At 35.0% G+C, this 12,471-nt stretch overlaps 1 protein-coding gene across 1 annotated transcript in view; it reads right to left on the bottom strand.

The window, feature by feature from the left end:
* The window catches only part of LOC110114602 (peptidyl-prolyl cis-trans isomerase PASTICCINO1), a gene marked incomplete at its 5' end in the record, with an annotated part of 49,930 nt that overhangs the window by 988 nt on the left and 36,471 nt on the right, over positions 1 to 12,471 (bottom strand).

Raw genomic sequence — 12,471 nt, 5'->3', positions numbered from 1 at the left:
AAAATATCTTGAAGCAGGAGAAATTATTACGTGCGGAGTCTGATTATGTCTGGACTCCAATAAAAATGTGACACGTGTCCTTATACACAGTGTGTACAACTATACACACTATATACAAATTATAAAATTATGTATATAGTGTATACAAACTTATATACATAATATACACACTATGTACACAATGCGTACAAATTTGTAAACTGTGTACAAGGACACATGTCACGTTTACGTCCGGATTCCGCACGTAATAGTTTCTCTTGAAGCAGAGATGCAGATAAAGCGCACAGATAGTATTATCAAACAACTTTATTAGTATCATATTGCTTAAAAATTGAGTTAATTTAATTTATATTTTATAGTCATGAATAAATGGCCATCTTATTGGCCTTCTGCCTCAGCTAGATCTTTGTATATAATTGACTGCTTTTGCATGTTCTTTTTTTTTTGTCTAATCCAACAGGTTTAATTGCAGCTAATAATAAGTGGTAGCTAAAATTTGGTTAGAAAGCATTCAAAATTGTCAAATCTTGATATTAAAACAACACGTTTCTTACGTAATTTGAATTTTTTATGGGTATATCAACTAAAACAACCTACAATACCTATAACAAACAGACAAACCGTCAATTTTACCTGGGTTCCACACTAAGGGTTGGTTTGGGACGTCGTCTCGACTGCTTTACGTTTTAAAACGTAACCATGTAGCTGTTAGAGATAATGCTTTTTAATGGGTGTCGTAAAATTTCCACGTCCAAAGCCTGCTTTTGGCGACCAAATAGAAGTCTCTAAGTTTTTGCTGTGTTCTGCGGTTCTGATATGACAAATGGCGTAAATACCCTTCATCTGCTTGGACAATATCATGTTGAAATTTCCTACCTCCGCCTTCGCAACTTCAGCCCTTCGTCGAGCTTCACTTTCGATCCTGCTATTTGATCGCTGCTACATCCTCCGCCGGCCTTCTTTTTCCGGTAACCCCATCTTCTTCGTCGAAGGAACATGCGTCCTTTGCTATGGATTTGATTTTCCTGAGTTCTTCTGCCGTGATTCCTCCTTCCGATCTCCAGAATGCTCCCTCCGACCCAAACAAACGGCAAGTGTTGCCGCTGATAAGCCTCCTCTTGGCTGGTGATGACAGAGAGGAGGTGGAGTACCGAGTGGAGCAGCTTTTTTTTTTTTGTAAAGGTTTTATTTTCCTAACTCAAACCAACTAGAATTATAATTCCATATGATAAAATTATCGATTTTAATTTAAAATTGTTGGTTTGTAATTATATTTATTTTAAGAAATTTTTCATATAAATAGTTTTTTCATCTAATTATTTTTAATGCTATCAAAATAATTATTCTTATACTGTTATAGCGCACAACTCCACAATTAAAATTTTCAAATAAAATATACTGATTTAAAAAAAAATTATCTCTTAAATAATTTTCTTTCATCTCAATATATATAAGGGTTTCAACGTAATTTGCACTCGCACAACTGCAGCACAGTGATTTCAAAGTTATACTATCCAAACAAAATATAATAATTTATGTACAGCAACTTCAGAAAGCAGCTTTATGTACAACAATTTCATAACCTGCTTTACCGACAGCTGCAGCCGTCCCAAACGCATCCTAAATCTTCAACTCTTATTCACATATCACCCTGATTGGATATTGTCATAGATGCTTATAATATTCGATCATACGAAAGATACTAGTTGTGAACATAGTGAATAGTAACTTGACATGTCGCAAGGTTTAAAATTGCGCAATTGAGTATCGAGCCATTTTTCGTTTGCAAAGCGAGGCGTAAGCTTCAATGCGTTTTGAGATATAAGCCTCAAAATCTGAAAATTGCATGAAGTGAAAATAAAGATTAAAAGTAGTTTTTATATAATATCAAAATAATATGTATAATCCAACAGATTATCAAAACCTACAACTGAATTCAAAGCACGGTAAAGGAGTAATATGCATGTCAAAGGATCAAATCATACCAGTAGTATTCATTTGATCATTGAAAAAATGCAGAAAAAGTAAAACTCACATGCAATAATAATAAAATTTATAAACGGCAAAATAGAACAATACGAAAGCCAATAAATCAGTACAAGTGTCAAATTTATAAAGAAATCTTTGTATCACTACTATTAATCAGTAGAGAGATCTTATAAAGAAGTTAAAATCAAATTATCAATGAGGACAGTCAAAATCATATTAAGGCAGTAAAATCGCATAGAAGTGTACCCATACTATCCAATTATTATATATCAGTATCAAATAAGTATATTATGTGTTCAGTATGTTATATGCTTATTGTACAGTGAATTAGCAGTATCAAATAATATCGGTGTCTATATCAGTAATAGTTCAATGGCAGCAGTAAAATAATGCAGTAATAATAAATTTGTGCAGTGATAGAAAAAATGTCTCAATAACATGCATTTCAGTAGTCACACTAAACAAGTAAGAATTCTTCATTATCACGATGCTTTTCAGTATCGTATCAATAAATTATTTGCTCAGTAAACAGAGTCGTCACTCTTTGTCCGTCGGCATAGTAAACATCTATTTATAACTCTCAATCAATGTATCACATGAATCTTTCGAGGATAACGCCAACCCAAATATTTAAAGGAAAGCCCGCGGCCCACCATTCTTTATAGGTCAATCAGTCTCCAACCAACGAGTCAATCAATCTTTACTTATCTTTTGCACACACATTATTATCATAGTAATATACTAGTAATCTCAATCACATATCCATATTCATTTCCAAAACATTGCAACAAATAAAACATAATTGAGCTAAATTCAAAAAGTGCAAACATGTCATAATGATATGCAACAAAAATCATATTGAACAAAAATTCACATTTTCAGAATTTAACCAAATTATCAAATATTGCATAAAATAATATTTTGATTAAATGCCTAAATAAATTTTCGAGTAGGCAAAAATCGTTGTATTTTCAAAATCACCCGGTGAAAAATCTCAGATAAATATTCAAAACTTCATAATCTTTATCTCTATAACATATAAAAAGTTATGCGGTTAAAGTTTTACCAACACAAAATTATCATCATTATTAAGTAACCGAAATACAAATTTGATCAAAAAAAATAATAAAAACACAAATCTTTTAAATTAAAAATAGGGAAATAATTCCTTACTGTGAAACGAGTAAATTTTTCAGCTCGACGAATGAAAATTGCTCAACGACCTCCAAATCTTGGCTTCCCTCTTCTCTTTTCCCTTAAAATTTCTTTCATTGTTCTCTGTTTAGTTGAATGGTGGAGAAGGAAATGCCTTAAGCAATTTACTATAAGTGGATTATGATATTTAAACTAAAATAATAGTATAATATAAATAAAATTATATAATTTATTCTATTTTATACATAATATTCATATAAATTCTTTTGGAGCTTCAAAAAATTATAAAAAAATATCTATAAAATAAATCATTTTGCTTAAAAAATATTGGTGAAATTGATTTATAAAACGGATACTTAAGGATCTCAAAATCCCCACTTGTACCGATAAGTGCCAATTTTTTTAAGAATTTTTACCAGTGCTAAAAAATTATGAAAAAAAACCATGTAATTAAAATACTATAATATCAATGATATGGAAAAGACGATTTGTGATTTTGACTTATAATAACTCTAGAAAAAAATTATTTTCCTAGGTCAAAATATAAGCTATTACAAGTTAGATTGGGGTCCTTATGAGCACAAGCCCTCATAGTTAATTACCCCTCTTACTATGTAAGAAAGAAATCTAAATTAAGGATGAATAGTTTTTGGTGTTTTAGTCTCAATTATGAAGGAAATGAAGGTAAACCCGATCAAAATCTCGTGGTTCCGTCATCCCGGGTATACCATAGGTTTCAATCTACCAACACTAGTGATCATTGATCGTAATGTCTAGAAAATTTGATTAGCAGCCATGAGTTATCTCCTCTCAGAAATCCCGAATAAACTGAAGTGATTATGAGTGGATTGTAATTTTATTGTGGTTTAGGGCTTACATCTGTTAGAATATCCAGTGGTTGATTTAGTTTGAGATTTATGACTTTATTTAGAAGTTACCTGGTTAATTGAGTTGGTTAGGGGCTTATGGCTTCTGTTGGAAGTAGCATGATCGTTTTAAAAGTGGGTCTTGCGACTTTCATTGAAAGTAGTCCGAATAATAGGTCTTATAACAATCTTTGGAAGACTCATGTCTATTTTAGATAGGCTTACGACTTCTGTTTTTAGAAGTGGCCTGAAAGTTAGTCTTACAACCTAGCCCTATAAGCTAAGCAGCCCGTAGGTTGTGTTTGGATAGGTCTTACGACTTCCCTTAGGAAATAGCTTGAAGCTTTTATTTGGGTTTTAGGGTTATTATACTTCACTTAAAAGTTTTCCTAACATGTGGGTCTTACTGCTTTACTTAGAAGTCGTTTATTGGTATTGTTTGGATAGGTCTTACGACTTCTGTGTTTAAAAGTTATCTATAGTTCTATTTTAGAATGAATCTTATGGCTTCCATTTGAAAGTACCCTGATTGTTTTTTTTAGGACTTACTGCTTCTCTTTAAAAGTAGCTTATTTGTTGAGTTTATGGTAGATAGATTAGATAACAGGTACTTTGATTTGCAGTTGTTTACTAGTTCAAAACTAACTAGCTCGACACTAGTATTTTTATTACAGTACTTTTTTCTTATTTCAACAGTTTAGTTTCAGTACTTTACCCTTTCTTGCTTCAGCAGTTTAGTATAGTACTGATAAATTTTGTTTCTTACTTGCAGGTATTTGGAGCTTTGTACTTGCAAGAGCTTTCTTGAATCATTGGAGAGCTTGCACAGGAGTTTTAGCTTTAGAATTTTGAAAGTTCTGTGTTTCAGTATTTTAGTGTTTCAGTGTTTGGTGTTTAGGATTGATTAGTGAAAATATTATTCACTTTTTTTATATCGAAATATGCACTTTCACAAGAGTGGCTCTCTCCATATTTTTAAATCATACTCAATGTAATTTAAATAATTAAGTAATCTATTTTAATTAATTAAAATTTAATTGATTGATTAATTAATTTCTCAATTAATTAAAGTTATTTTTAAATAGATTAAATGAACTCAAATTTAATATGAAATTAGTTGATTAATTCTTTTAATAAATTAAAACAATTTTCAATTAATTGATTAATTTAATTTTGAATTTAATTAACCAATTTATTGAGTTTCAATTTGAAATTCCAATTAATTAATTTAATTAATCAATTAATTACCATTTAATTTTAATCGCTCTAAAATTTTTTTTAATTAATTGACTGCTCTCGAATTTCAATTGAATTAGATTCAATTAATCAATTAATTTCAATTAAGTAGTTATTTTAATTAATCAATTTCAATTAATTAATTTTCATTTTTGTTTTTTTTAATTTTCAATGAATTAATTAATAGATCTCCTATTTAGTAATCTCTTGGAGCGATTTTGGCAACCTCCCAACGTCCCTTCCCCGTGAGGAAAGGCGGGACGGCACTTGTCGTTGATTTCTTTTTGGCCGAATCTAAGCTCGGTGGCACAGGTCTTCCTAAAATCCATGTCTGTTTTAGTGCTTGATATAAAGGCTTTATTGAATTACAACAATATATTTAAATTAATACAATTAGTTGGCGTATTTAATCACGAGCAGTAGAGGTCAGGCTAAAAGTTGGAACCATCTCTGAGTCTATATATAAAGTAAAAATAGGAATGCAAGTGGAACAAGTGTCGAAGTCTTGAACGCACAGGTGGGGGGTCTTAGATCGAACGAAAGGGATTACTGGATGGTTAGGCGTTTGGGTATAGGAGGCATGGACGGACGCTCGATCGGAGAATTGTGTATGCACGTATGGGAGATGCAGGTTGCAGCGGGGTCGCGCGAGGAGGTCGTTTGGTTTCAGCGTGTGGAGGCGAGCTAGGTTCAAATGAGCGACTGGGAGCGACCGGTCGGAATCGGACAGAGCTTTAGGTCGGCTGCTGATGCGGAATCAGATAGTCGGATCGGGCATGGGTGTCGCGGTTGGAGATGCATGAGCGGGATCTTGCGGGCAGGTCGAAGGCTTCGACTTTTTGTGTCTGCATGCGGTACACAGAGACGAGCGAGGGAGATGAGAAGTTGTGTAAGTTCAGATGAAATGGCAAAAGTGGCCTCGAGAGAGTTTTGTGCTATGTGGGAAGTTACAAGAGCTAAGAGTTGCATCGTTTGGGAAGATCACGCGAGGTGGGACCGGCAGAGGCAAGTTGAGCACTTGGTCTTATAAGGAACTTGATTATGGCTTCTAACTATCATAGAATATTCTTGCATTGATCAATTGTAATTCACTACTATCATAGAATGACTATACAATGATACATTGCTAGTTATCATCATGTGTTAGTTGCTTATTATAGCTGAATTTGTTGGGTTATGTATGTTGTAAATAATGTAATCGCTCTCTATTGTATCTACGTTATTTAGACTCATTTGAAACCTTGTTCGATCATTAATCGATCAATGTAAAGAATGAATTTGTTGTGTTATGCTATTATGATCGTAATATAAATTTACTATATTATGTCGAACATTATTCAAACCTACTATTCAACTATTTTATAAATTTTTCTAACAGTGTATTGTTTAAAAATTTCTTTAACAATGTCTGAACCTTGATCAAATTTTTTTCAAATAACAAACATTAATGTTCGATTAGAGTCAAAAAAAAGTTTAATCATAAACTGAATTTTTATCCCATAAGGTGAAGGATCAAATTTATTCCAACCTTATTCGAATGTTATTCAAATCAAATCTGGACAAGAAAGACCTAAGAAAAAAAAGTAGTATGTAGTCCAGAGTAGACCATTTTGATTTGAAAGAAATTTTCAAACATATTTCTCTAATTTTCAATATTATGGAACACATAAAATCAAATTTTCTATGCCTAAATGATATGTTACCTTCAATAAATTATATATCCGACAAGGAGACGAAGTTGTTCAGTTGAGTACATGTGATTCAACTCATTCCTCAATTTCCTTAGCAATAGTTGTTTTGATATTCCAAACAATTTATATGAAAGTCAATATGAAAAAATAAATTTTTGTTAACAAATTATTACCCATAAGAAGGAAATATTTCATAGCTTAACTAATACCATAGAACAAATTTTGCAGATCAAAATAACCTACAGAGATTGTAGATTTGTGGTAATTTCTTTTATATGGTTATAGTCTTATAAGATCAATAGTAGAATGCAGGGAAGTTTTTGTAAGAACCTTTAATTCTATGGACTGATAAAACTTGGACAACATTTAGCGACACTTAGATAGTGGGTTTATTTAGCATTCTATCCCTAAACCCTAAATTTTAAAAATCATAAATTCTAAACTTCAAATTTTCACAACCAATAACATTTGCAGGGCATTTAAGGGGCTGTTTGATTTGATGAAAAATAAATATTTGAGTTGTTTGGTTTGAAGTAAAATGGGTGTAAAGTATACGAAATGCATGAGTTTCTATTAGTGTTTAGTTTGAAGTAAAAAAAATGCAAAATAAATTTTTGAAGTATTTAGAATTCACCCTCTATTTCAATTTTGGTGTATTTAAAAATCATTAGATTTAGCCAAGCTCCACCGCCAGCAGCCGCCCATCGCTGGCCTCTGTACTCACCAATCATTGCTACCACATGTCGTCAGCCATCCCTACCACTACCATCGTTGGACTTTACACTGCATTCATTTTACTCCAATCCAAACAATAAAAAAAGCAATTATCCGCATGTATTTTACACTCATCCAAATAAAAATCCAAAATATTTCAAATGCATTGCATTCAATTTACCATGCATTTCTTTTTCAAGAAACCAAATGGCTTCATAGAATCAAAGAAATGCAAAGTAAAGCAAAAGTAACACATTGAAAATACTTCTAACTTAATTAGTTAAATGTGTGGGCTCCGAAAATTCCATTTTGATGATGTGATCACAGCCTCTCCGCATCATCAGTCTATATATTTTTTTAAGTGTATGTGATGACGATGATGACAGAGAGTTTTAACGAGATTAGATTCCGAAGGAATTTTCAGAAGGCAGATTGGGTTTTAGATAAGACACTACCTAGAGATTTCGCCCTCACTTTGTGAGGACTTTTTTTATCTGAGTTCTGGTTTCTTATAGGCGCAAGCCACTATAGTTAATTACCCCTCCCAATAATAGGAGATAACTTTCGATTAAGACTAGTCATTAAGGATGTCACATAGGTTATGAACCTATTGTATAATAGCAATAATTTTAGGGTTTTGAATTTTATCTTATGATTTGGATTTTGAAGTTTGAAATTTAGAGTTTATCACCATAAACTTAAAACTGGTGGTGGGGGGAATGAAGACGAGCCCGATCAAGATCCCATGGTTCCGTCGTCCCTGGCTGTCATGATCCCTGGTCTACTTAGTCAAAGGAGGTAGTCGACCCAACCTGACAGAAAGTATCATATCAGCAGCCATGGGTTGCTTCGTCCAAGAATACCTTGTAGACCTGGGTTGGTATTTATCGAAGGGGATAGATCTGAACCCACCTTAGCTGATAGAGGACTTTGTGTCTATCAAATATACCCTATGATTCATAACTCAAGGGTTTGACGCCTTTAGGAAACATATGGGCTTTGGCCGTGATCTTAATATAATTGTGTCATTTTGCAGCAAAACCACCCGATCAGAGGACATGTGCCACATCCCTGCTGGCAAGAGACTGTTTGAGGATGAATCATAGTGATACACCCGACACGCATTCACTCTTTATGAGCAGAGATTAATTTCAAATTTATCACCCTCGACAAACGGTTGCGGAAGGTGGATGATTTTTAGTTTTGAGTTTTAAGGTGATTGATTTTATTTCAAAAACTTTGACTTTTGTTTGATCTGAGATTTGACCCCTCCGGTTGAGATTTTTTGTCAATGCGGCCATCATCGAGGTATCATTAAGGTCACATGTATTTTTGTAGGATTTTTAGAGGTATTTTCTAATTCAAATTGTGTCTACTCCAGTCCTTTCGAGGAGGAGGATGAAACTTGAATATTAGACCCGCGCAGCATTCTCGAATCGTTGGATTTGGGACTTAGATGTGACGATTGGAGCACATGCGGGTTGTAGCATTTGATCCTGCGCAGCATTCTCGGTTATTAGTGTTTATGCTTTTAACATGTTGACCGGAGCACATGCAGGTTATATTTAGTTTAAGGGATCATATTTAATATATAAAGGGGGCATTTTAAAATATTTAAATATGATCCATTATGCGAGAATGATTTTATTTAGGAAATGCCCAAAATTTCATTTAAGGGGCTTACGAACGTCTTATGTCCGCTTTTACACATGTTGCAGATCCGGTGGCGTTAACAAGAATGAGATTACTATATATAATGAGTCAAATCACTAAGTAATCTAATCAGCTCAATTCACTATTTCATTTGTCTCATATGCTGGCATAATCCCTTTTATTATTCCAAGGCCAACGTCATTAATAATTTAAGATCAAATTATCATTCCCTTTTAGTTGTTCAGTTATTTTCATAATATGGAATCCTCTCTCAGTAGAGTTGCCATGCTCTAGGCATTTCTCAATAACATTAGAGAACAAATTTATGATGGATCATTTGTATAACTTACTCGGAAAGTTTATTAATGATTTGGCTTTTCTCTAATACTTTCCTCATCTCTAAAATATATTGAATGACATAATTTTCATATTGCTCCTAAGCTAGGATACAAGCAGATTGTAAAATCTCACTCATAATATAAAAACTTTGCAATTCACCAGTATAATACTCCCAAGACTCTATTAGCCATAGGAATACATAAAGAGTGTAGCAACATGTCCTTAAAGAGTGGAAATGATGAAATCAATTCTCATGGTCAGCACATATTCAATACATCCACTACTCAAGAATCTACTATAGGATCATTTGACATGCTCTCCAGCCTTTTACTTCCTTTGAGTTTAACCTCCTTATTAATATAAACGAATCATTTAGCAAAAAAGATGTTTTCAAAATGTTGCTCATGTTCACTAAGACTTCTCCAATTAATTATTTCTTTGTTAAAATTAATAACTTGATCGCCCGTAGAATTAGCTAGCTCCAGGATTTACAACAAATTCTCATTCCTAGAAACATGCTTAAATTTCATCAAATTCTTTTAGGCTATGAGATTTACTAAGTCATAAAGTTTTCTTTAATGTCCAATTAGGTCTCAATAAAAGGATTCATGTAGCCGACCCCACGTAGTGGGATAAAGGCTTGATGTTGTTGTTGTTGTTGTTATTGTATAAGGCTTTGTTTATTCAAAGATCATTGTATTTTGAATTGCCTTTGTATATTGATTTCAAATCCCCCTTAAGCTTTAGAATTAGTCTCCAATTTATATTAAATAAAGTGGGGGGTCCAATCTTGTTTAAAATTTGGTCCAAGTCTTTTGTTCAATCAAGTCCAAGTTCATTTAATTTTAAGTCCCTTGCTTTCACATAAAATTTCGACAGCCTCCCGGTGTCCCGTCCCCGATGCCTGGAGGTAAGAGAGTGCTCGACTCAGCCTGATCAAATCGACGACGAGGAGATTTGGGAGAGCGGATCGATCCCATAAAAGAGTCTTCAAGTCTTCCAATGTGCGCGACCTGCTAATTTAAGCAATTTAATTTAATTTTAGAAATACTTTAAGTCCACTCGAAAATCCGGCAGCCTTCCAACGCCCCCTCTCTGTGAGGGGAGGTTGGGGAGGGCACTTGCCCTATGGCTCGACTCGGCCAGAATACATTAACGGCGAGGAGAATGGAAGAGTAGAGTGTGTGCTCCCTCGGTCAGATAATCTTGACGACCGAGGGCTTCAGGGGACTGGATTAACCCCGGGACTTCCTTCAAATTGCTCCCACCTGCTTGCAAATTATTTCTCTATCTCTCTCTTTCTCTTTCTTATCTTTTTTATTTAATTTCATATATATATATATATATAAAGAGAGAGAGAGAGAGAGAGAGAGGAGGGGATCGGGAAGAACTCGATCGGGCTAGGGGCATGCAGCTAGGTCGGGCTCACGCACGGATGGAATCGGCGCTAGAGTCGGTCGACGGGTGTTGGGCCGGCGAGGTCAGAGGTAGGTCGGCTGACGGGTCGGCTTTGGGCTCGGCAGCATGAAGTCGGAGGATCGTGGCTGGCAAGCGACTGGAGTGCGGCGGAAGGAGGTCGACGTGTCCTTGGTTGGGTCGGCTAGGGCACGGTGGGTTCAACCGTTGGAGTAGATGAAGGTCGACGGGAGCAGAGGCGGGAGTCAGCGTCTAGTGGTCAAAATAGAATGAAGAAGATGGTCGACGATGAAGGCAGGCCGGCGGCTGGAGTTGTCCGGTGAAGTCGATGTTGAGTACAAGAGATCGGGAGCCCTGAGGTAAGTCAGGGATCCCTTTTTTCTCTCTATGTGCGATTTTTTGTGCGTGTGAGAACGAATGAGAGGAGTCGTTTTTGTGTTGTAGAGGAGCGGTTCTTTGCACTCATGGGAGCGACGTGGGTGGTTGTGCGGTTGGGTCTCCGACAGTTAGAGGTCAACAAAATGCACTACAAATGCAAGTTTTCACCTTTTTTTTTTCTTTGTTTGAAGTAGGAAATGCAAAGTAAAATAACAATGTTTTTATAGCAAAAAGATGATCGAATGTGACCGACAGTGAGGATGGTGGGCAGCGAGGGGTGGGCAATGACGGCAACCGGCGATGGACAGCATCGGCGCCTAGTGGTTGGTGAAGCATGGCGATGGCTAGCGTTGCCAAGCGGTGGTAGTGGGCGGTAGCGGCCGGTGACTTCTCAAAAAACCTGCTTTTACTTTACACTTTGAACACAGCCAACCAAACAACTACTAAATGTTAAAATTGCATGACAATTGGTAGAGACTAGATCCGTATGCTCTAATAGAAGTTAAGCTATCATGACATATCTGAAAGAATTAATGGAGAATTTATTTTTCCTATCAGCCATCCATAAAAGTTTATAATCTATAGACTAATGCTTATGTAAATTACCAGTTCTAATTGCTTGAGCTTTTGGAGGGCAGCGTTAGCATCTGGTTCAGAAGACTTGTCCATGCTTATCATCTGATATCAATAATAAAGTTAACAATAATAAGCAATACGATTATATCCCCTTTCGTGCTATAAATTACTACTACATGGAGCTTTGTGAGTATGTGAAATACTCGGTTTATGACTCACCGCATTAAAATCTTTCCGTGCTTCCTCAAAGTCTCCATTTAACATGTAAGCCATGCCCCGGCGATAAATAGCCTTGACATGCACAGGGTTAGCATCCAATACCTGCCAGCATCAAATGAAACATAAAATGTTAAATAGATTTTATTCCACCTAATGACATAATACTCATCAAGAAAATTAGGAAAGCTATACAGGTATGTTGTCCAGTTTACATTGGCCAATTTGACCTGCTCAATCTT

The sequence above is a fragment of the Dendrobium catenatum genome, unplaced genomic scaffold (genome assembly GCF_001605985.2).
Source record: "Dendrobium catenatum unplaced genomic scaffold, ASM160598v2 fragScaff_scaffold_124, whole genome shotgun sequence".
Lineage (NCBI taxonomy): Eukaryota > Viridiplantae > Streptophyta > Magnoliopsida > Asparagales > Orchidaceae > Dendrobium > Dendrobium catenatum.
Note: the sequence above shows the minus strand (reverse complement) of the source record. Positions and strands in the feature narration are given on the sequence as shown.